The sequence below is a fragment of the Papio anubis genome, chromosome 19 (assembly GCF_008728515.1).
Source record: "Papio anubis isolate 15944 chromosome 19, Panubis1.0, whole genome shotgun sequence".
NCBI classification, from domain to species: Eukaryota; Metazoa; Chordata; class Mammalia; order Primates; family Cercopithecidae; genus Papio; species Papio anubis.
The window spans coordinates 43,821,402-43,848,095 of NC_044994.1; the positions used below are offsets into that span (position 1 = coordinate 43,821,402).

Sequence of the window (26,694 nt, forward strand, 5' to 3'; positions counted from 1 at the left end):
CTGCAGTGTTTAATGAAATACATTTGAAATCAAATCAGGACTTTCAAATATTAAAAGTAAGCAATGTCCTTCAAGGACATAATCTGTGTGTGTATATACACACACACACACACACACACACACGTATAATATTTTAAAAGCAACTTTACAAATAATGTGAGTGCTTTGAATAGGGTTATCATACTACTGATGGGTAGGAAACCATGGTTAGGAAGCCAAGACAGAGGGAAATTGAGAAACTTACAGCATGACTATATCCCATAGGCAATTTGAATTTATCAACCAAAGATGGATTCAAAGGTCAAAACTGAAGGTTGTAGAATGACAGGTTATTATCTGGAAACAACCTTGAAAGTATTTATCTGGTCCAGGACCCTTATTTGAGGAAAGTGAGACTCAGCTAAGGAGATAAGATTTATACATGTAACTGTATGAATCACATACCATTACTGTAAACAACATAAGATAATACAACATAAAATGAGCAGTAGTCAGTTCACCTCAACATTTGCTGAGACCTCCATACAGTGTGGTAGGAGCTAAGAATACAAAGATGGATAGCATAAGTATCTGCGCTGGCATACAGAACAGAATATTTAAAGAAGCAAGCTATTTTGGTGGTTGAAAAAGTATGAACTCTGAAGGAGAGCTGCCTGGGTTCAACTTCTGTCTCTAGCACCCACCTCATAGAATGGTCACTTAAGGAATGCATGTAAAGCACCCTGTAACAGTGCACCACACTTACGAAGCAATAAGGGTCACTGTATGATTTTAGAAGAGTGAAGCCAAAAGTGGGTTTTGTACTGAGCTTATACAAAATAACACATGGGTACATGTATTAGTCCATTTTCACACTGCTGATAAAGATATACACCAGACTGAGCAATTTACAAAAGAAAGAGGTTTAATGGACTTACAGTTCCATATGGCTGGGGAGGCCTCACAATCACGGTGAAAGGCAAGGAGGAGTAAGTCACATCTTACATGGATGGCAGCAGGCAAAGAGAGAACTTACGTTTTAAAAACCATAAGATCTGGCAAAACCCATTTATTATCATGAGAACAGCACAGGAAAGACCTGCCCCCATGATTCAATCATCTCCCACCAGGTCTCTCCCACAACACATGGGAATTACGGGAGCTACAAGATGATATTTGGGTGGGGACACAGAGCCAAACCATATAAAGCTAGATGTTGGAAGGAAGAAAATGCTAAAACTTCTCTTTAGATTGTAACCCCAACATTATAAATTGTTTCATGAGTGCTAGCATGTAAGTTGAAACTAAGGCCGTCGTTTAATAATGTGGAAGACAGTTGTGTCATAAGAGTATAAGGGAAGAGCCCAGAAGGTTGGAAGTGTGTTCCTATTCACTTGTTTCCAGCATATTGAGATATACTGCATTTGACATATGTGTATGTCAAATAAGTGAATTGAGTTTTAGTTTTCTAAATTTCTAAATTTTTACATTGATATTTTAACCTGAAAGAAAAGCTGCAAGAAAATATTTCCTGTATGTCCCTTACTATTTATATTTTTCCCAGTTTGCTTGATTGCTCTCTGTATGTATGTCTACACTTTCCTTAATCATTTGAAATAAGTTGGAGACACTGTATACCATTATCTCTAAATATTTCATTAAGTATTATGGAAGAACAAGGACATTCTCCTAAATGACCACATTACCATCTTCAAAATCAGGAGGATCGAATATTGACCCTATCATCATTCCCTGCTCCAGGATCCAGTTCAGGATAACACAGTATGTTTAGTTTTGTGTCTCTTTAGTTTCCTTTAGTCAGAAACAGTTTCTTAGCCTTACTTACTTTTTTCTTGACCTTGGTGCTTTTGATATATGTGGGTCAATTATTTTGTGAAATAACCTTCAATTTGGGTTTGTCTGTTTCCTCATGGTTGAATTCAGCTATGTATTTTGGGCAGGGATACAACAGACATGATCATTATATAGGTCTCGGTGCACCATGTTGAGAGGCACTTGATGTTGGTTTGTCCTATTACTGATGCTATTAAATGTAATCTCTTGGCTAAGGCAGTATCTTTCTAGTTTCTCCACTGTAGAGTTGCTGTTTTCCTCTTTGTGATTAAATAAATAATTTAGGAGAAAATCATCTACTAAGCAAGTAGCAGAGGGCAAAAACTACCTGCTAATGGGAAAATATTCCTTCTTCTTGCTATGGTAAGAATGGATGATTTTAATACAAAGAAGATAAACATGAACTAAAGTCATTCTTTTATCACTGAATACTTGGATAATACATCAGAGAACATTGCTGATGATTTGAAGGGACAAATACTGAAATTTAAAGTAGGGGAGGCTTACTATATAGTTAAAAGAAAGTGCTTTTTATATAAAAAATTTCAGTGTTTATGAAAATGGCTAGATTGAATTTAAATATTGAAATAGATCAAAGACTAATTTGGGATTTCAAACAGGAAAGATAAACTGGAGAATACATTCTCAACAGCAAGTGACTTAAGAAGTTAAACAGAATTTTACTGAAAAGTCAAGTGTAATCACTGATGGAACAGCTGCTTTGATTAGAGTAAACATAGAATTTTAAGTTCTAGATTAGGTTTACTAAGGACTCCACATATGAAAGTTGTTAACTGCCCAATTTATAGCTAAAATATTTCAGTCAACAAGTTGAAGCTTGAGGTGCATGAAATTGTAGCATGTCATCAATAGTTAATTTTAGATATCAAGTCCTTTAAAATATAGTTATTTATAACATTATATAATGAGTTGTGTGGTTATCACAAAGATCTTTTGTACCACACAGTGATTTATGGGTTACCTTATGGCAAAATACTTAGACTTATCCCACTTATAGATACTATACATGCATTTATATATTTAAAAAGACATGTGTTCTGGATTGGCTGACATTTTCTGCGGTGACAAATGGTTGCTTCAGTGGTATTGAATAGTGTGCTACCAAGCACATAAATGAAAATTTAAAACCCTTCTGTCAAGTAAGGTAATCTTTTTTTTTTAAACAGTAAAAGTAAAAAAGTAGTAACCAATGAAATAAAACCCAAAGCACACAAAGCAAAAAAAGCAAATGTACCACCACCACCTACCATGGATTAGAGAGTTGAAAATGGCTGTTTCAAAATATTGTTATTGTTTTGTGATTTCCCCCCTATAAATTATGTCATCATTAAATATCATATATTAAATGTAAAAAATTCTAGTAGCCTGTTCTCAGGTTTCTTGAACACATGGATCTAAATAAACAAAAATGTAGAACTTTCCAACAGTTGTGCATCAGAGCTTCTCATCAGCCAGTTGTAAGAGCAACTGATTGACATCAGAAGGAATAGAACTTTATTAACCGAATAGTTGGCGGACAGCATTTGTGGTGTGGGGGGCATTGGATATTATGATTACTAAATGCAGCCAATAATGCATTTCTCCTGTTTATGCTTATGTAATTTTGAGGCATCATTTTCAGCTATAGAGCTATTGAAACAGGTATTGGAATAAACTGAATTTAGACCCAGACTTTTAAGTCACTGTGTTACAGAGTATTTAACTGAGATCTTAAAAATATAGTGAAACGTTCAATCATATTGCTTTCTTTCTGAAGTAAAATGGTTTGACTCTTTATAATAAAAATTGTATATTTCACAAGAACCTACCCTTTCAACTTATTTTTTAGTGTTTTCGAAGTAAATGTATTAAAGTAAAATGTACACCTATAAAAGTCATATGTGTACATGACTTAAACATTAGTACTGATATGGGTTCACTTTCTAGGTTGGAGGCCAGATGTCTAGAGCAAGGAGAATCAGCCTAGGTGTGGTTGTCAGGGGACACTTCACAGGGTGATGTGACAGTCTAGAAAGGAGTAAGGTTTGGAAAGCAGCCTCTGACCATTAGGGTAAGAGTGATTACAAATAGATCTGGTTTCCTAGAGTAAATGGGGGAAATCAGTTCAAAAAATTTTTCATGCTCATCTCTCTCCTGAGACACTGGAGCATGGAAAGCCCTGCTCTGAAGGAACCAGAGTTCCTGGACGGAAGAATGTCCTGTTGTGAGGAAGAGATAATTCAGCAATTATTCATTGAATACCTTCCATGAGCTTTTATTTACTGCCAGATATTGGGATGGATACAAAGCATGTATGCAAGAAGATAAGATTAAAACAAGTGGCAGATGAGGTCAGAGGAAAAAGCAGATTTTTTTTTTTTTTTTTTTAACTAGGAAGCTTGTGGCATTACCAGCCTTACTCCCTGCCACTCTCATCTTTCACCTTCTGAAGCTTTTTACCTTGTTATTCTGGCCTGGAATGCCCCTGGGACATCTGGCTCCTTCTCATCCTTACGTCTTAGTTCCAACGGTTTCCTCTTCAGAGAGATCTCTAATCACCGCTGTCAAAGGCAATCATTCCACTGAAATCCGTTTTCTGTCTTAGGTGGCTCCCTCTATAGCAATTGTTATTGTTGATTCTTGCATATTAATTGGTTTGTTTTCCTGTTTGTTCTCTTTCTCCTTCCCCTACCCTCAACTGGAAAGTAAGATTAGAGCTTTTATTTTTTCTGTTTCAGCATTTTATACCTAGGAATACCTAGCACATAGTACAGGGCTTGACATCAAAGCAATTATTCAGTCAACAAACAAAAGTAGTAAGAATCACAACTGAGTCTCGGAGGGTGGTAGAATCTGGATTCATGATGAAAGAAGAGGCATTTGAGAATGGAGAAACAACCTCAACCAAAATGTGGAGGCAGAGCAGTGTAAAATAAGTTTGGAAGATGGATAAGACCAATTAAGTTGAGTAGAAGGCGTGGGAAATGCAATGGCTGGGCAAAACATTAAATAGGAAATTCCAGCCAGGGTGTGGGAGGTTTTGTATGCTAGCCTACGCATATCACAAGGCAATTTGGACTTTATCCTGTATGGGGTCAACAGGGAGTCACTAAACTTTGACGGAAATTGTAAATTAGAAAGCTTAAATTGGTATATCCCTTGGCACTGGCTAACTGAACACAATACAACCCCCTGTTGGTTAAGGGTTCTGTAGAAATTTCTGTCCAGACAATGCTGGAAAGAGCATTGACCAAATTCGTGTTGTAGTGGGGAAGGGGCAGGCCTACTTCCAGGTAGAACTCTATTTTCAATGAGTCCTCAAATCCCCCTGGATAAAGAGGAGATGGGTTGTGTACTTTTAAATCCAGGAATAAATTTGAATAAAATCCGTATTTATTTTATTCAAAACATAGCCTGCTTCAAAAGGCTTTGACAGAAGGCTTGGACTCCAGACTACTATATTATAGACTAACCATTAATCTCTTTAAAAATCTAGGCTCTAAACCAGGTGCAATGGCATGTGCCTGCAGTCCCAGCTACTCAGGACACTGAGGTGGGAGGATTGCTTGAATCCAGGAGTTCAAGTCCAGTTTGGGCAACATAGCAAGATTCCATCTCTATTTAAAAAAATCAGACTCTGCCACTTATTTGGGATAACCAGTTAGTTGGAGTAACTTAGCTTCAACTTTTAAGACTGTAGACTGGACAGAAGAATGCCCTACTTGTGAGGAAGTGAGAACAAATCCCAGCACTGGCACATTCTTACACAATACATTTCATTCCTAATGTTTAGCTATATCCCACCCCAGTGCCAGTTAAATAAGGGATAAAAATGTTCCTATTTGGTACTTATACAGCCTATCTAGGAAACCTATTGCACAATTTACCTGCAATATGATAGTACTAGTAAAACAAAGCTTTCAGTGTGACTTTTTCTGTCATTTGCACATCTCTGAACCTGTCAAAGGCCAGGAATGTTTTCTTAGGAGCAGGATATCTAGTTATCAAAGTGTTTATATGCAATTTTAAGCTGGACTTCCCTATTTTTCTTCCTGTACCTTCCGAGTCCCAAACAGCATTTTCTAAAGTATCTGTTGTGAAAAATGGATAATAGAGTCATCTGTAATTTTTTTCTTTACTGTATCTTTTAAGATCTTAAATTGAGACAGGGCAGTGTGACTCTAGGTGGTTTGCTTTCTGGGTCTATTCCTGGAGACAAGAGGTAGGTGGTTCTAAATGTGTCAGTTGGACATTTTGGGCCTTAGATTCCTTACCTGTCAACTGGAGGCCTTGGATTGGATGACTTCTAGGATGCCCCCTTGTGAGATTGTATAATTTTTGGAGAAATCTGTACCTGTATCCTTCTAAGTTCTTTGAAAATTGCGGCAAAAAGAAGCTTCTATATGGTATGGGAGGTAAAACCAGATGACCTCTAAGGTCCTTTCAATTTCCAAATTCTGCGATTAAATGGGTTCCATAGATTCTCACAGATAATAGCTACTTAAAGACATTGACATCATCCACTTATCCATGTTAGTAAAACTATTCATTTCAAAGCTTATAAATATTTCAGAAAACATGCCGGAATTCCATCTCTCCACCTCTGCTTAGATCATCCTTAGGTAATGGTCCCTTTAAGGTCTCCACGACCTCTGTGCAAAGAAAGTTATCTGGGGGTGGTGAATACTGTCCTGCAAACTCAAAGCTACACAATCTTCATTCAGATCTTTTGCCACTTTGGCTTCATGTCCTTAGAAAAAATGACTTAACCCCCTGAACTTTCATATCCTTATTTATGTGACCAAGTATAACATAAAACAGGAAATGTTATTTACCTGCTAAATCATAGAAAGACACACCTGGATTGGGGACAGCAAGTACACACTGAACACTAGTGCTTTGCTCACATAGGTAATAGCACCTAACACATAATATTTGCCCCACAAGTTATATGCAGATTGGAAAAAGTGGAGTCATGTTCTAAGCATCACAGAAGTACTGACTATAGCTGGGCTGGCATGTGAGCATTTGTTGTCATTTTCCTTGTCCTTCAATGTTCGTCCTGTTTTACCCTTTAGTTTCCACTAAAAAGCAGCTGCCTTCACTAGAAGGTACGTGAGCTCCTTGAGGGCATTTGTACGAATTTATTTTTGTACCACCATTCCATTGCCTACCTCAGTCCTAGTGGCACATAGGAGCATCTCAATATGTATATAACTGTTGAATTTCACTGTAATGATAAGTGTGTAAGTGAAAAAAAGAGCTATCATTTAAAGAGCATTTACTATATACCAGTTATAGTGCTAAGTATTATAGCGTACTATACCTCACTCAATGCCGTGAGGTAGGTACTACTGTTGTCCATATCTTAAAACTGAGGAAACTGGGGCAGAGAGAAATTCAATGGCTTTTCTAAAGTTCAAAGATGTTGAGTATGGATTGAACTGGGTCATTTAGTAGAGCCCTGTCCTCTTAACTACTGCAGTATAACTGCTTCCAGGCAATGTGGTCCAAGCCTGATCTGAATCCAGTAATAAATAGCAAAAACATATTACCTTGACATGCACAGCTGATATTGGTAACTGTTCACAAGTTTGTTTCCCAGTAAAATTGTTTGTGGTTTTGAAATCAGACTTAATACAGAATCAGGGCCTTAACTCCATATATATAGGAGCGTCTACATCCATTGGAGCCATTTGTCAACCCTAGCCTGGATGTAAGTTGAGTTGTACTTGACACAACTCCTCACACTATAGCCATGACTCTTCTCCTGAGGACCATAGGTGGGTATCCGAGGGCCTGTTGGGTATCTCCACTTGGATATACAATAGACTCAAATATGAAATTATTTGTTCTCTTCTGTGCTATGCCTAAAATTCTTTTTAAGGTCTCTGTTTAAGTTCATGAAAACAACATCTATCCAGTTGCTTGAAAAAAAGTTATGTTCCTTTCCTCACCTTCAGCCCCTGATAGCCACTCAACCACTCTGTCCTGTCCACTTGACCTTCTAAAATGCTCTTGAATTGGATCTCTTCTCCATACTCCTTTATCTACTCGGTTAGTTTGTCAGACTCCTAATGGGTCTCTTGCCTGCAGCATCTTCTCCATCTAATCCTTTCTCCCTACTCTGTTTTGGATCATTCCAGTCTGTGCTTAATACTCAGCAAGGCCCCATCACTCGCAGGATCAAGTCCAGATGTTCCCTGTGCTTCTCACTGCCTTTCACTACTTTGCTCAAGCCTAATTCTGTACCCTCATCTGCAGCCACTATATTCACTTTTTATGCCAGCTATGGCAGGGGATGTACAGATCTGGAATACAGTTGACCTTTGAACAATGTGGAGATTAGGGATATCAACTCCTTGCACAGTTGAAAATCCACATATAACTTTTGACTCCCCCAAAATTTAACTACTAATATTCAACTGTCTACCAGAAGCCTTACTGATAGCTTAACCAGTTGATTAACACATACTTTGCATGTTGTGTGCGTTATATACTGTATCCTTACAATAAAGTAAGGTAGAGAAAAGGAAGTTTAAGAAATTCATAAGGAAGAGAAAAATTATTCATTAAGAGGAAGTGGTTCACCATAAAGACCTTTGTCCTTGTTGTCCTCACACTGAGTAGGCTGAGAAGAAGGAGAAGTTGGTCTTGCTGTCCCAGAGGGGGCAGAGGAGGTACATAGAGAGGCAGGCACACTTGGTGTAACCTTCATTGACAAAAATCCACATTTAAGTGGACCCAGAGAGTTCAAACCTGTTCAAACATCAATTATACTTCACACGTTTTCAAAACATTTCTCAGGTCATGTCTTTGGCCCCAAATATTATTTTAATTATTTCTGTTTCTAGTAAATTGCTACTCATCTTTTAAGACTCAATGCAAAAGGATGCTTTTGTAAGTTGGTCTTGGACCACTTTTTTTTATGAATTCCATTTTGCAATCCCATTTTAATTTTATGAATCTATTCATTCAACGAATATTTGTAATACTTCATATATGTCAAGCACTATGTTAGTCTGATCAGAGAGATGACTGTTAATCATATCACATAAATAAATGGAAGATTGCACCTGCCATGAGGCAAAGGTTAAAGAGGACACAGCACATGGTCAGCCTCCGAAGCCTGCGTGAGAGCTGGTAAGGTGAGGAGCGATGGGTGGCGCTGCAGAGCTGGAATGTGTAAAGTCCTGTGGCAGGGGCAGGGCCCCTCAAGGGATTGCATGATGAAGTGGGGGCGGGGGTGCTTCTTGGCCTGTGCTGAGGCTGGAGGAGTCAGCAGTGGCTGGACTGTGCAGCTCTCTGTAAGCCAGGTAGAGAAAGTTGACATTAATCTGAAGAACAATGGAACATATTCGGAGGGGTTTAAACAGGGGGATGACACAATCAGGTTCATGCTTTGGAAAGGTCACTCTGGCTCCCATCCATAGGGCAGACTGGAGGCGTGCAGGAGGACACAGGCAGAGTATTTAGAAGCCATTTAATCATCTGGGCAGTGATGTGGGTTAAAGAGATGGTATTGGTGATGATGGCTGCTGCTCTACAGAAGTCAACAGGTCTAAAATAGTATAAAGTGGTCACATCAACTAGCATGGTGATAGACTAGATTTGGGGTTGAGGGTTTGATGACAAGTAGGTTCCTGGTTTGTGTCATTAGGTAGGTGAGCTAGAGAACCCTGAAAGAGGACTTGCTTTTGACTTGTGGTTGTGTGTACAGGTTTTATTTTGTTTTAAAGGTGATGATGACGCGCAAAGAGGAAGAATATCATTAGTTTACCTACTGCATTAATTAGAGTTATTTATATGTGTATTTTCTCTATTAGCTTATGAGCTGTTTAAATCCAGGAAACACTTCCTATTTTTGCATATCACCCCTCATAGGTTTGCTTGATAGCATGGCTTTCCTTAAATTAAAAAACAGAAACAAACCTTTTAAATAAAATTAAGCACAGCAATATAAAAACACTTTCAATATCAACAAGACACAGTACAAATTCCTAGATATATATGTAGAGGAATTATTAATATTTTTGCTAATTTAGACTATGAAACCCTTTAAAAAATACCCAGAATCCCTCTTCGAGATTCAGAACTAATTCCTAGAGTTAGATTTTCTCAACTGCTTTCCCTTACCCACTAATTTCAGCTCTTGACCTTCAGTTCCTCTGAGCATGAAGATGTCCAAAGACTACATTTTCTAGTTCTGTAACTTCTCAAGTTCTGATTTTCAGAGATCATGAAGAACCCCTTCATTACAGGGTCTATTGGCTGTTTCAGTCTTTTTCCACTAACTATGAATAAACTAAAGACTTCACGCCTTTCTAACATCCCTCTCTGAGTTTTCCTTTTCATCCTTTCATGGGGAAGAAAGGAGGAAGAAGCTCTGGTGACAGGTAGATAGCACAAACCCCTGTGAGTGCCTTTTTCTTAATTGAATCTTTTCATGAAGATATTTTCGCCTTCTCCCACTAGAAGTTGCTTTAGATTCCTCCATCCAATAGCTTCTCTTCCTAACATGTGTATCTTTTCAAAAGATATTACATAAACAGAACTGGTATTCCATTCTAATCTTTATCATCCGTTTACTAGTGCAGCCTGCCAGGGGAAGGAGAGTCCCAGAGAGTCCTTTCTTCTGGGCATGTGTTCATTCAAAGCACCTGTCAATACTGATGGGGAGAGAGGTTCTTTCAGAAGAATGGAACCAATTTTGAAAATCATTGAGGGTAATCAGGGGGATGGTGTGGAGGTTAGAAATGGCTTTTTTATGCCTGACGGAGATGAGAAAATCTTCCCAAGAGCTGTCAGGTGATGGATAATTTGAAACCCCTTGAAATTATTTATTGGAAACAGCTACTAAAAACTCAGCCACAGTTTTCAGCTTGACAAGATGGGGTTGTTTCATATTTTAAACATTCAAAGGAAACCGCAGGAAAGCTGTCATTAAGAGATCAGTGAATCAAGCCAATGAGTGAGATAATTGTTCACTAAAGAAGAGGAAGTTGAATTTTTAATGTCTCATCAGTGATAGAGGGATGAGGAGGGGATGTGTTGTTGGCTCACCCCTGAGTGAGCTGCCTGGTCAAAGCAGGATTTGAGATAGAAAGAGGAAGAAAAGTATCTTTGGGAACCTGCAAAAATTAATCCTGGATCACTCTTTTGGTGGTGGTGCCAGATACAGCTGTGAGAATCTGTTAGTGTTTATTTTCCTGTTCCAATCAAAATGAAGAGCTATTTAGGAAGAGATTCCCTTAAAGTGGCTGCCTTGGAAAGACAACCAGTGCTGAACACCAGTAATTGAGGGAGTTATGGTCGTTTGAGTGGAACTGGAGGCAATTCCGAGTGGCAAAATAAGAGAACAAAGCACCAGCAGCAAACACCACCATGGAGAAGTAATAACGGAAGACCGGAGAGTTGCTTATCCAATGCTGCTCAGCCCTCTAGGAAAACCTTCCATCCCTGTATCTGTTAAGACTTTTATGGCAGTGGAGTAGCATTAGGGTTTGAGGCAGCTTTTAAAGTAACATCCCTATTTTTCCTATTTTCATTCAGAACCGCTATAGAAGAGAACAGAAGTCTCTTCTAAACAGATACAGATTTTAGGTTTTAATCCAGGTTAATCTCTTTGGAGAATGTGCTTCACTCAAATGATAGAGGTTTTCTTATATTGTATTCAAGAGGGAAACCTACTCGGTCTGAGGAGAGGTTGGAAGGGTGCAGACCTGGCTTCCAGAGGCTAAGCCTTTAAAACTAAGCATACTGCAGGCCAGAGTAGACCAAAGCCCCCCAAAGAAGGGAGATTTCAAAAAGACGGTGGAGGTCTGGCTGAGCTCTGTCCATTCCTGCTCAACAATCAGTGTAGTCATGGCATGAAGGGGCCACTGGGAGGCTAGAAGCATTCCTCTGAGGGAGGTCATTGGGGGCAGGGGATTGAGTCCCATCCCCCAAAGTAGTTCAGGCTATACGGCCATACTACACAGTGTGTTATCTAGTAAAATCGTATGCTCTCCAGCTTTAGTCCATAAGTTTTAGAGCACCCATCACACAGTGCTAAGAAAATCATTGCAGATTGACTTCATAGGTACTTTTAGTGAGAGAAATCCTTGAGGGCCAAAACATTTATCATGCAACCTTAGTTACCAGTGAACTACACCCCAGTGTAGGGTATAGGGTGGCCTTCCAGTAAACACATAGCAGGGCAGTCAGGGGCTCAGGTGCTGCAGGTGAGCAGTTTCATATTGCCAGTTCCATTTGCATTTAGAATTTGGACGTTGTTGCTGGGTGAGCAAAGGGATTACGTAAGTGCCTTTCTCCTGCTTTCTACTTGAAGTCAACAAATTTTCCTAAGTGTCTCAAGGGCTTCTGGGAGAAAAGAGATTGGATTTGATAGCTCATCTGGAAGTTCAAAATTAAACATTTAAACACCATTTAAACAGTGGTCTTTGAGAGAAACTTAAGGCAAGGGGAAGTCTAGACTGTGTCCCAGTTTCAATAGCAGAACTTTAGTTATAGGCAGAGAGCACTAATGAGAAATATATCATATAGTCAAGGCCCAAAGTCCAGTCTGGGGTGTGCCTTAAGCAAAATGTCTGTGTGCAAATTGTGCTGTTCAAGAATACGAATTCTTGTGATGCCAGCACATTTGGTCCCTGACTGAGCAGTAATGATAGAAAGTCTCCCTCATGCTTTGAAGAGTCACGAATCGTAACTAAATCAGTGGAGACCTTCAGGCCTGGGTGCCAGTGAGTGGGTAAGTCGGGAACACATCTCTGTGGCTGCCAGGGCACCAGCAGGTGACCCAATGAGAGGAAACAGCTCTGGACTGCGCCTCTCGCCTCTTGGAGACAGTGATGCAGTAGCTAAAATGATAGGATACCTGGATTAATTTCCACCTCCTCTTTGACTTATTCTCTGTGGCATGGATGTGGTCCCTCTTTGCAGTTTTGGCCTTTGTGAGAGATGATAATGCCTATTTAATGGGATGTGTTGGAAGAATTAAATGAGTTGCTGTATAAAGTCTTAGCACATTTCTTGGTATGTGGGTAACACTATAGGAGTGTTAGGTATTATTGTAACTGTCCATATTGGCACTTGTGAGGGTATAACTTAAACTCTTCCCATGAAGTAATGTGTTTCCTATCACTAGAGGTCGCACCAAAGGCTGAGATGCACTTATTTGGGGAAGTTCTTACATGTCAGATAAAGGGTTATGTTAGATGATCCTGCCTGTGCATCGTGTTAGCACCTATAGCGTGTGTTCATTATTGCTGCGGAATGTAAAGGTCCCTGTGTCTGCCAAGGGTGAGCTTTTATCTCATTAACTGCTGATTGCTACCCTTGACACACAAAGGACTGGACATCATGGTCTAATCTTCACCTACTTACATTTTAGACTAGAGAGTAAGGATGGGGAAGTGCTTGAGGAGAAGGAAGAGTTCCCATCTGTGCCAGCTTCTCAAGAATTCTAATAGATTCAGGGTAGATTAGGGCCCTAAGAACCTGGTGGCAGGTTAAGAGTAACATATTAGGGGGATACAAAAGATCTGAGTGTCTAGAGGGTCAGTGTCAGGAGACCCACCTGTTTTCTAGATGTGATAGGGATGAGGCTTTACACTCGTGGACTCATGGCAAAGACTAAGAGCTTAGAATTGCCTGGAAATGCAGGAAACTTCTGTTTGGCATTTCCCTCATACCCTGCTGCCTGTGTTCCACTTTGTTCCACAAAATTCTCAAGGATTATTGGATAACTATTCATGAATGACCTCCTTTAAATAGCCACAGAAGGTTTTACTGGTGGTTCCTCCCTTCTTTTTAGCAAATTTTGATAAAAAAGATATATGGGATTTTAAAAATTATCTATAAAATATACATCATTGTGTATATATAGTATATATACAGTAAAAATGTACAAAGTATACATGTACAGCATGATGATTTTTTATAAAGGGAATCATTTATGAAACCACAACAAGGATTAAGAGCTAGAGCATGACCATCACTCCAGGAGCCTCCCCCACCATCCTCCTACTCATTATCCTACTTCACAAAAGTAACCACTATTCTGATTTTACCACCATAGATTAGTCTCACCTGCTTTTGAATTTTATCAAAATTCATCCGTGTTTTCACATGTAGCAGTAGGTTGCTCATTTCATTGCTATGTCATATTCCATTGTGTGAATACCCCCACAATCTATACATTCTTCTGCAGATCCCAATATGTGACTACTATTAAAAACGCTGTTCTGATCATTCTGTGCATTTTACACAGACTTGCATTCCTGTTGACTATATGTTAGACATGTAGTTGCTGTATCATAAGGCAGGCATAAGTCCAGCCTTAATAGAACCTGCCAGTTTTCCAAGGTGAATGTTACAATATATTCCCCGCAAATGGCGTAGGAGACTCCCAGTTGCACCACATGCTGGTTATCACTGGGTTCTGACAGCCTCTTTTCTTTTTTGTTTAAAATTGTAACCATTCTAATATCAGTAGTTCTTATTCAAGTCCCAGTTTCCAGAATGCTGGCTATTTGTATGTGCAAAGTCAATGAGATATTATAGTTGCAGTTTCTCTCAGGAGAACATTAGACACTTTAGTCAAGTATTTAAAATGTAGTTGCTTAAGCTGAACTGATGAAATGTTCTTATCTAGCAGAGTTCCTAATCCCAATCTGTTTCTTAGTTTTCAAGCTGTTTTACTATTCTAAGTCAGGGTTCTCAGCCAGGATCCTGGATCAGATGGTCCAGAGGGCTTTTGTGAAAAGAACTCTGCTCTGACATGACCCTAGACCGACTGAACCAGAATCTCTGGTTGTACTTTTACATTTTTTAATGTTTTAACTTAATGTTAGTTGTTACTGCTACTATCACTATTAATATAATGATTGACTATTACTGAGGCTTTTGAATTTAAAAGTAAATAATAGCATACCTATCTTCCCTGGGAAATTGGATCCTTCTTAAAGTTTTGGGCAAAACAAAGAAGTAGTGCTAAGAGTTGAGTGGAGGCTCAGGTGAGGACTGGGGAGCAGGGCTTATGTAGGGTTGTCCCCTTACGGTTGGGAAATCTAGTCCCTTAAGTGTGGTGGTTGAGTAAGTTGTCATTGTATGAATTTGGGGTCTGTAATAGGAGCCATCCTTCAAAGGGAAGGAGTAAGCCCCTATCTGTCCTTCTACCAGACAGTAGCCAAAGGGAAGGGGGAGGGAATGCTTTGGAAATGTATCTTGGTGAGGACACTTTTTTCCCCTGCAGAACACCCTATGACTTATCTGCTGTTTCCATCTTTGGTTATGAAACTTCTGACAAGACAGGGTGTCTTGGAAGGGGCACTTCACCTTTAAAATGCGGTGTAGCTATATGAGTGCCATACTTAGGCTGGAGTTAGCTATTCCAATTTCCTTCTAATTATTTGTCATTCCAACTTCCTCAGGGCACAGGAACCAAGAAAGAATGCTTAGATTAATTAAAGAAGAAACCAAATGGCCACTTTTCATGAGTGTTTTTGATTTATGCCTTCCTAACCAGAAGGTGCAGTTGAGGATGCTCATACATACACAATTCTCATCTCTTTCTGAGTAACTGAATCTCAGAGTTGTGAAAGTGGTTGCCCTTTGGTAAGTAACTTTTCTCTTTGTGTTTTCCAAATATCCAATTGCCATTTGTATAGTAAAGAATGTAACCTTAGCCAAGGGAGGTCTACCAAGCTTGTCCAACCCACCTTATTTTTCTTCTTGTTCTGTTCTGTTTTGTTTTAGGCTTTCAGCAGCCTAAAGCCATGGTTTTTAGCTTCTGTCTCTAGTGATAAGCAGAAAAGAGAGATGAGAAAGGGGCTTCACTGGCCCAATCAGAAACAGAAGCTAAGAACCCATGACTATATTCTCTCCCTTGGACACCCCTGGCCCTTTTCCAATGGCTTTTGGGAAGTAATCTCTAAACCTTTGAAATGTTTTTATTTGCCCAAGAGCCTTGAGCCACAGTAGGTAATCTAACAATGTGATTTAGGGTGAGGGCTTTGGATCATGTGGTATCAACTTGACTTTTTTTCCTCATAGGGACTAGAAACAGATCTGGCAGGTAGATATGCAACCATTCCTATGTGATGGAGCTCCAGTAAAATCTCTGGACAGCAGCACAGGTGAGCCGCTGTAATTGGTAACACTCCATGTATATTGTCACATCTAAATTTTGGGAAAGGTAGTGTTGTCCATGATTCCATTGGCAGATTAAAACTGGTAGCTTTGTGCTTGAAAGTTTCCTGGACTTTGCCTCATATGTCTTTTCCCTTGACTGACATATCTGTATTTTCAGTGTAAGAAACTATAATTGTGTTAACAGCTTTCAATAAGTTTCATGAATCCTTCTAGCAAATTATTAAACCCCAGTATGGCTTTGGGGACCCCTAAAGTTGCTACTGGTATTAGAAGTGAAGATGGTCTTGTGAATGCCTCCCTCTAGCTTTACACCATCATGATTTTGGTCAAAGAATATCTCATTTTTATTTAGAGGTTCATAGGCTTCTACTGCAGTCACCTTATAATCACTTACTTTAAAAAAAAATTCCAACTTTGAAGAAGCAGGGCAGGCCCTCCTTGATCTCTTATGCCTTCCAAAATATGCCCAGAAGTTATATTCTATCCCATTTAGTTTTATAAAAAACACATACACACTGAGGTTGAAGGTCTTTTTAATTTTACCAAATGAATTATAGCCAAGTCCTCACCTTCAAAGAACTTTCAGTTAGATTTAGGATAGAAGGTGAGTACCACCTGAGATTAATAAATTCTAGCCATTCTGGGGAGTTAGAGAAGAAGAGAAAGGAGATTACAGCACATTCCAAGGTTCAGCATTAGAAACATTGTATCTGAGTCTTGAAAGTATAGGAATTATAACTATTTTACACACTGAAGTAGAAATTATATGTGTTTAAAAAATCATAGAATAGGAAAACCAGAAGGAAATCTAGGAGTCACTCAACTCAGTGGCTTCCAGATGTTTTCTGTAGGCATGAGTCAGGTTTTCCCTGAAGGGTTTGTGGAAGAATGGAAGCTTCCAAATGGAAGTATCATTGAGAAGAGTTCATGTTGCTCCTCCTGGCTTCATTAGGAGGCCTCTAGTGTTTTTTAAGGGTCTATTTTATAAAAGACTTCATTTTTAGAAACTAATTCACTGTTCAACCACCCCAAACAGATATATAAATCTAGCAATCCCTTCTTCTTATAGATTTGGTAAGTAACATGGAACCAGTGAAGAGTTTGGGAAGGGGGGGCGACATTTTCAGAGCTGTACCTTTAGGGGATCTATCAATGATGCACATAAACTGTTACTAGGGGCAATGAGGGGCACCACATTTGACAGCCACTGAGGACTGAGTTAGGACAGTGAATGGGGAGATGGGGATAGATGTGAAAGACATCGTAGAAGTAAGGACTTGTTGGCTGTAGCAGCTAGAGAATGGAGAACAAAGATCACTCTGAAGTATTTAGATGTCTTTATGTACAGACATGGAGAAAACAAGAGTCTACTCTTCAAGGGAGATGACATGGTTAGTTCTATACAGGTAGAGAGTAAGGTGCCAAGAATGCCAGTAGGTAAATAGAATTGTGGAATCAAAGAGTTATATACTTAAGTGTACTCTAGACTCCATTAGGAAGACCAATGTCGTTAAAGAAATGAAAGAAGTTCTACCCAGGAGACAGACACTTTAAATTACTTTAATAAATGCCTGAAAGAAGTCTTTTAAATGCATTTGAGTTGTATTACACTTGAAAGATGACTTACTGACACAGACACATTAAAAATATCATGTTGCTTTAATAGAAATGTTAACACTTTTGGCTTTTTCTTAACTGGGAGAGATTAATCTTAAAATATTGCTTTGATCCCAATTCCCTGATCAAAATCTTTAGTGGCCATTTTCAGAGCTGCCCAAATTAAAGAAGCCTCTTTTCTTAGATCAGATTTCATTGCAATTGTTTCAACTGCACTTGTGTATAAATCCCAGGAAACCAAGCACAAAGACTGGTCAAAAGTGTTCTAGGTTCCCCTACTTTAGACAAAATGTAAAATGTAACAATATCGAGATACCATTCACAATGCTCCTGGTTTCCCTCTGGAAGTATAATTCTTCAATTCTTAGAAGGGTCCTAAGTCCATTTCTCCAGACTCCAACTCCCCATTTCACTCTCCCTCCTCCCCAGCCAAGAAGATTCATTTGCTCCTGGAATGAGAGGCTGTGCTAAGAGAGATGATTTCCCATAGCCTCTGTATGAATACCAGGCAACTACATACACTAGAAGGGGTTGTTGAATTCCCTGAAGCAAAAGAAAATTTACTGCAACCTGTACCCAAGGTAAAAACAAAAACGTACAACAACAAATACCTATTCATACCATTTTTGGGGGTTGGGATGGGGAGAAGAGGGTGAAAACCCCAAATCTCCAAAACACATAACAAAAAGATGCTTCACGTATCAAAAAGTCTTTGCCTGTGCTGTCATCCTCCCCCAGGGTAGATATGCTGGTATCGTACAAGAAAAGGAATGGCGACCTCCTAGTACCTTATTTAAATTCTATCTGATTTCACTAAGTTATCCAGTAACTTTAAAATAAATCTCAGACTCTTCAGTTTGTAAGAGCCAAATAATATATTTTAAAATCTTAGCCATTGTGTTTCCCCATCACAATCCCCCATTAGCTCACTCCAAGCTCTGGGAGCTTTTCATGGCTTTAGGGAAAAAGAGTCTGAAAAAGGAAAAAAGGCATTGATGCTCAGCCTCAGCATGTCACAACAGGTTCCTTAAATGTACTACAAAGACAACAGATGTGAAGGGCAAGGTTTCTGAACTGCAAGAGCCAGACTTCTGAGCATCAAAAACTAGACTTGGAGAGTCTCAGAGCATAATGTTTTATCATTAAGAAATACATGAAGTGTGAATTGCCAACCTGCCTAAATCCAGTTTTAAATACAAATGTAAAAGCATACATGTTAAGATTAAGAGGCATTATAAAATCTGAGAACAGGAGTCATCAGAGGGCAAGGCCTTATAAAGACATTTCTGGAGATTAGCTCGGCACTGAAGAACGTGGTAGGACTCCCAGCAGCAGAGGCTCATGGACTTTTTTTCTTACATCTTTTTGTCTTCATTGGTATAGAGGCTGTACAAAACAATTAAACGGGAAAAATGAGGAAGTCACATTTAGTAATCAACAAGTACTCATCAAGAGCTCTCATATAATATTACATAATACCTCATTTAATTGAAAGGGATAGCCATAGCATATGGGCTTTGTTATGGTGGACATGTGGCCACTCGATAAGGCCTATGTTTCCAATATATGTGTATATTTCCAACATATATATATAAAATTAGCTGGGTGTGGTGGCACACACCTGTAGTCCCACCTACTCTGGAGGCTGAAGTGGGAGGATCTCTTAAGCCTAGGAGGTTGAGCTGCAGTGAGCTATGATTATACCAATGCACTGTAGCCTGGGTAACAGAGTGAGACCTTGTCTGTAAAAAATATATGTGTGTATGTCCATACAAAATGCAGATTCTGACTTAGTGGGTCTTCATAATGGGATCTGAGATACTGCATTTCTAACAATCCTCCAGAAGATGCTGAGGCTGCTGGTCTACAGACCATATTTCAAGTAGTAAGATTCTAAGAAGGCCCAGTTTCCAAGCCATGTAATTGCAATCTTTTAGAATATTTTGATTCTTTGCCTATGGTGCCTGATTTTACTAAACTCTTCTCTCCTAGGACTCCAAAATACCCAATACACATGAGAATATAGTCAGAGGCCTTGGGTCTCTTAAGGGTCAAGATAGGCCCAGCATTTTCAGTTCTGAGATTTAGTGTATTATAAATGAGGAAATGCTAAAGAAGGTTGTCTTAAACTGGTAGGTTTAGAATATTAACATCCACCACAATGAAATTGTTATCACTTAAAAGAATACAGCACAATAAAATTGTTCCACTTACAAGATGTTTCAATTTATATAATTTCATATTCTACTCTAAGTGGTGTGTGAATTTAAAAATATAAAACATATCTCTTTAAACCCTGTAAACATGTATCTGAAATCAACAACTTTATTTGGAAAGAGCTTCAAAAGTCTATGTTAGAGTTGTTTATGACTCCGAGGCTGGCACCATATGCATTTTGCATTGGTACCATTGTTGGGTTCTGCTCATTCAACTTTGAGATTTCACGGGTAGCACTACCTTCATCTGCCTCCACAGTCACTTAGGAATATATTTCATAACAAATAACAATGCCAGTGGTCTCACCGTTTTTTTAATAAAGGAACAGATTTCTGGAGGTTCTTACTCTGTCATTCAAGAAGTCCAATTTTCTGACAATGTGGCCCTGAACGGAGGCTCTTTTCATCATCAATCTATTAGGAGACACACAACTAAGTTATGGCAAATCGTACTAAACAAGTAGTTTGCTGGGATGTCCTGAAAAAGAGTTCCCGCCATAAAGAAAAAAAAAATTGGAAAATGTTTCCCCCATGCCACTACACAGCTCCTGATATTAAAAACAGCTGTTCATGAGTACAATGCTCAAAGCTATTATAATCCTCTTGTAACTCTCTATGATCAACAGAGACCTCATCCAGTCTCCTGACTTCTCCGCATATCTGACACTGGAATGACCTAATTCCTGCAGAAGTTCTTGTGGTAGCATTCACAGATGTCAATAGCTAGGCCTTATTAGAAAAGTGATTGAGGGAGATGTGACATTTCTCTTCTTGTAAATGCTGTCCAGGTTTCCCCTGAAAGAGGCAAAACAAACACTACCAAAAGGTAGACTTTCCTTGGTCTAGATTGAGATAATTTTTAAAGGTCACTATGAGACAGGACACTGTTGCATAGTATCAAACACTAGATCGATCAGAAACAAGAACTAGAATCTATCCTTGTTCTACCATTGATGGATTTCTATATCTTAAGTAAATATTTTTTTTTTCTCTGAGATTTACCATCTTTCCTTGTAAACTGAGGACCTTGGAATAGTTACTCTCTAGGTTACCTTTAACTCCAAGAGTCAGTTGTCTCATCCCAGTCTGCTTGGTTCTGTGTCAGTTAAAGCATCAAACAAAATTTAACTCAGATTTTAAGATACAACTACCTAGAATTATTGAAATATTTGTTTATTTGTTGTTTATTGATGAATCCTTCTATCCATATATTCATTTTTAATGTATGAGAGCCCTCAGGGAAGATGGTTATTTTTTATTAGGATAATTTCATTGTGATTCTTCAGTTATGTAGTACTGTTATAACTGAATGCAGGTTTAGATGCTCACTGCTTGCAAAGTTGAATAACAAGGATGAGATTCAATAGAAAGAAAGAGACTTTATTTTCCAAAGTTAGCAAGAGGTAAATGGTTCAGATTCTTGCCTTAATGGAACAACTTCAATTGTTGGGCAGAAATCAAGGGTTTAAAAAGGGAAGTTTGGCATAAGGGGTATGCAGAGGGCAGGGGTGGTGAGGCAGTGCAGGTCTACACGACTTGTTCTGATGACTAATCGTGAGTTATTGCCCATCTGGTGAATGGGCTGGTGCCACTGCAGGCACAAGCAGGTTGTAAGTTAACTGCAGCCTTGAAGTAATCTAGTGGGGAAGAATTTCATAGGCACCTGGATTGTTTCAAGATTCAGTCTCTGAAACTTCTAAGCAAGCATACAGTTAGAGAAGCTAGCGGCTCAAGGGGTAACAGGTGGAAAAAGAGCAGAGGATATAATCACATTCCTAAGGTACTAAATAAGGAGTCAGCACACATGAAAAACAAGAAAAGGAGAAAGGGATTTGTTTGTTTGTTTGTTTTGAGACAAAGCCTTGCTCTGTCACCCAGGCTAGAGTGCAATGGCATGATCTCTGCTCACTGCAACCTCTGCCTCCCAGGTTCAAGTGATTCTCTTGCCTCAGCCTCCTGAGTAGCTGGGACTACAGGCACATACCACCACACCCAGCTAATTTTTATAGTTTTGGTAGAGACGGGGTTTGCCATGTTGGGCAGGCTGGTCTTGAACTCCTGACTTCAGGTGATTTGCCTGCCTCAACCTCCAAAATGCTGGGATTATAAGTGTAAGCCACCATGACCAGCCAGGAAAAGCTGTTTTTTAAGAAGAGAGGGTACTTGGTTATACTATTCCAACTTGGATATCCTTGTACTTGGCTTTCAGAGTAATTAAACATTCCATTTACCCTTGATATGTTAAATATCTGAAAATGATGTAATTATTTGTAAGTAGATGGTATAGAAGAGAATAGGAACAATTATTTGAGAAATGCAGTGAAAATGTAGGGAACCACTGGATGAGGAATGATAGTGAAAGAGAATGGTAATCTCAGCAATTTTTGAGCATCATCATTTTGTCCACTGGAGATAATATGTTTTAAAAAGATGTAAGCATTGGCATTATTCTCTATTTTCATAGAAGTTGCTGTTAGTATTGCTCTGTGTGTGTGTGCGTGTGTGTATGAGAGAGAGAGAGAGATCCCTTGAGCAAGTACAGCCACTTTAGGGCTCTTCAGTTGTTAGGCAGTTCTTCCATTCAGATATAATGTAGACTTTGGAGAAGCTTGTTTAGGATTTTGCCTGTTAGTTATAACTCCCTACATAAGGAGAAATAGGGTAAACTGTTCATTTTAATAATTTTTAGCTCTCTATTCTAGGACATATTCAGCAGTTCTTCAAATTAGCTGTCATAATAAAATATATTTTACCTTGGGGACAATTAGCACCATCTTGTCAAGACAGATTTATCTTTGCAACTCACCCACATGGATGTTCAGGGATCACAAAACAACAGGATGAGCTATATTTTGTAGAGCCATTGTATTAGTCTGTTCTCATGCTGCTGATAAAGACATGCCTGAGACTGGGTAAATTATAAAGAAAAGAGGTTTAATCAACTCCCAGTTCAGCATGGCTGGGGAGGCCTCAGGAAACTTATAATCATGGCAGAAGGGGAAGCAAACACATCTTTCCTCACATGGTGGTAGCAAGAAGTGCTGAGCAAAAGGGCAAAAAGCCCCTTATAAAACCATCAGATCTCATGAGAACTCACTATCACAAGAACAGCAGCACTGGGTAACTGGCCCCATGATTCAATTACCTTCCACTGGGTCCCTCCCATAACACATGGGGATTGTGGGAAATACAATTCAAGATGAGATTTGAGTGGGGACACAGCCAAACTATATCAGCTATGTTCTGAAATCTTGCTGGATGTCGCCTTGCTTCTTCCAACCTTGGTGCTGGCTAGCCAGAGAGTGCGGTGGCCCTGTATGAGTGACTTTCTTTGACAGGTGTTGTTTATTGTCATTCTGGATGCGAGACTATGTCTTAACATGTTGTGTGGGAGCTGAAAGACAGATTGTGCGTGGACATTGATTGGTGAGAGCTCTTCTTGGGTGTTTGGACAGCCTCAGGATTTAGGGCCCGAACCCTTGGCAAAATGAATAATAGCCTCGCCATATAATAAGATCAGAATCTCTCTGTATGCCCTATGTTTTCTCATCTTTTACTAACGAGGAAGGTACATGCCAAGCTTTTGACAGGGAAAAGCTAGAGGAAAATAAAGGGAAAAACAAATGCCCAGCACTAATAATTCCCCGTGTCAGTCAAGGCTGTTTAATGCTGTTGTTACGTAAATTTCATTTCCTGAAGTCAATGGTTTTAATTTAACTTATTGAAATGCCCCATTGGCCCCAGGGTATGCCTGGGATGTCATAAATCTGGAGTTTGCTATGAGAATGGCTTTTGTGCACAGCCTTCTGCCTCTCATGTTTCAATCTCAGTGTGGTCAGGGAAGAAATTTCAGATCTTCAGCAAAAATGAAAACTTCCAATGCCTTTGTTGTTGTTGTCACTGTTGAAGGTGAGAAGGTCATCTTATGGAAGACCTATTTTCATATACCAGATATTTGTGCTGTCTACATTTTTGTCCTCCCTTTTTTTAAAACCCAAAGCAGATCATCCGAAGCATACTGTCCAACCGTTAGATAGAAAATATTTATATCTTGATATAATTTCTTATGGCATTTTAAACTTCATCATTTTAACAGTACCTTTAAATATTTATTGGCAGAGAGGCAGTGTTTTCTTTAACTTCCTCTTGGAGAATCTGCAAACTCTTAAGCCATTATTTATGACCTTCATTTGAATATGATCTCCTTCAAGAGTGTGGCACTTTAGAACTGAAATTTGGCTGTTTCTGCAGGGATGTGGTAAAATATATATCTAGGAAAGTATTGAGCTATTTTAAAGGAAAAAAGATTGCTTAATGAGTCTTATATATGATGTTTAGGGATCATGATTCATAGGAGGCTTGATCTTTTCCTCACCCTTTTACTGCCTTCAAAATTTCTCCTTCAGTTCTGATTAAATATGATGGATCAAACATAAGCATTTATCTCTATGTCCTTTGAGAATCTAACTAAAAATAGTTATGGGATTAAAAAGCAGATTGAAACCTTGAAGGACAAAGAACATGAGCAAAGACAAAAGCCTAAAAAATATTGGAAACAGGAGCTTCTGGACATGGGGTAAGTGATATAGCAGACCTTAGAAAGGAGGGTGTAAGCAAACAGTGGGAGAAGCTGAGAAGATTTTGATTTGTATTACAGGCCCCTTTAAGGCACAGAAATTGGTACCATTAGGTACATTTGAAAGTGAGGGTAATGGTGGGGTGGAAAATAGGATTGGCTGAAAGTCTGATGTACTAGTAGTTCAGATCTCAGGTCCCACATATCACTCTTTTTTTTTTTTTTTTTTTAAGACAGAGTCTTGCTCTGTCACCCAGGCTGGAGTGCAGTGGCTTGATCTCGGCTCACTGTAAGCTCTGCCTCCTGGGTTCACGCCATTCTCCTGCCCCAGCTTCCTGAGTAGCTGGGACTACAGGCGCCCACCACCACACCCGGCTAATTTTGTTGTATTTTTAGTAGAGACGGGATTTCCCCGTGTTTGCCAGGATGGTCTGGATCTCCTGACCTCATGATCCGCCTACCTCGGCTTCCCAAAGTGCTGGGATTACAGGCGTGAGCCACCATGCCCAGCCCACATATCACTCTTTCCACCTGAAAGACTTCCTTCCTCAACCCCAAATAAAAGGAGCAGAGGTTTATTTTTAGGAGAAAGAACAGACTGTGTTGGGAGCATATCACAGCTGAGGTTAGGGTTACCTTACTGATAACACAAGATGGTGTAGAACGTTGTTACAAATGTTGAAATTCCCAAATTTCTTCCCTCACTGGGCTCTAGGAATAGTTGCAGCTATTCTAATTCCCTTCAAGCAGAGATTGAAATATTCTCCTTGGTTACATAACACAACATTCTCCTTGGTTATCTGACTAACACAAGAAAAATAATGATTGAAGGAGCTGATTACTATCCAGCTTCTGAATGATCTACTTTTTTGTATGAACAGAAGCCAAAGATCTTCAGTCATGTTTTTAGCAAAACCAGCATCATGTGTGGCAGATTAACACACAACGATCAAATGCACAGAGAAACAACTTCACTAGCATTCTCAAAAAGAGAGCATCCAGTTTGGAGATCACAGATATTGTATATTCTATTTAAAAGGTGTTTTTAGAGAAAATAGGATTAAAATAAAATTTTTTAGAGATAGAGTCTCGCTCTGTTTCCCAGGCTGGAGTGCAGTGGCATGATCATAGCACAGTGCAGCCTCAAATTCCTGGACTCAAGTGATCCTCCTGCTTCAGTCTCCCAAAGGGCTGGGATTACAGGCATAAGTCACCCTGCCTGGCTGAAAATAGGTTTTAAAAATAGAGTAGCAGAAATTTATAAAGATCAATAGGATGGTAAGAAGAGAGAGCTGAGAATAACTTAGAAAGTAAACAATATTAACAAGTATTTACACTAACACAGGTATTTATAAGAAGTAAGGCAACTGTCAAAGTATAAGAGCATTCTAATAGGTCCACCATCTAAGGATTAATATTCAGAAAAGGAAAAGAGAAAAACTGATGGGAGAAAATGATACACAATGTAGAAAAAATTTCTAGAGCTGAGGAACATGAGTTTCCATACTGAAATGGCCTACCACATGATCAGCAAGTTTTCTTGAAAATAGACACATAGCAATTCACAGTGTGGTATAATTTCAGGACATGAGGGAATATGCTAAGATCCTAAAATTTTCAAGAGATTAAAAAGCAACTACAAATATAACAATAGCTTAACAAAAACAATTTTATACAAAGGGTCAAAATGAGAGTAAAACTAAACTTTCTCACTGCAAAAAATAGAGGCCAGAACACAAGGGGGAAATGCTTCCAAATGGTGTAGGGACAGTGAATTGAACCTAGCCTTCTATAGCCCCAAACCATCAAAAAATGAGAAGGTATGAACAACAATGTTTCAAACACAGAAATTCTTTAAAAGCAAAATCAAAAATCCAAACTGTTCATCATTCTCCCTCGATTAGGAAGCTACCAGTAGGATCATTACCTATGATATTCATCGTAAACACAAAATAAATATACTATAAAATAGAGCTTAAAAGGCGTGCTGAATGAAACTCAACCTCTTGTTAATTCTAAGTCAATAAGTTTAGGTTTTATTTCCTCAGCCACAGCCAAAGATTTGTAGAGGTGGCTATTGAGTTATTTGCAAAAGGGTGGTTTTTTCTCCAACACTAAAATCGGCCTTTTGGGGCTTCAAGAGAGGCCATGTTGGATACGTGGAAGCATCTTTTCATGCCCTTCTCAGAGAGACACTAATAACTCTGATGGCTGAAGACTGTAGGCTGTTCAAATCTCAAAAACAGCATTGCCAGCCAGCTGACTAAGAGCACCCAGTGTTGGCGTATGTCAGAATAT

At 39.0% G+C, this 26,694-nt stretch overlaps 1 long non-coding RNA gene across 1 annotated transcript; it reads left to right on the forward strand.

Annotated features, from left to right (window-relative positions):
• The first annotated feature begins 922 nt into the window (after positions 1–922).
• LOC103879748 lies at positions 923–19,242 on the forward strand. The gene is made up of 3 exons (XR_002518708.2): positions 923–15,450; positions 15,889–15,971; positions 18,034–19,242. It is a non-coding gene; the product is annotated as an uncharacterized LOC103879748 (long non-coding RNA).
• The last annotated feature ends 7,452 nt before the right edge of the window (positions 19,243–26,694 follow it).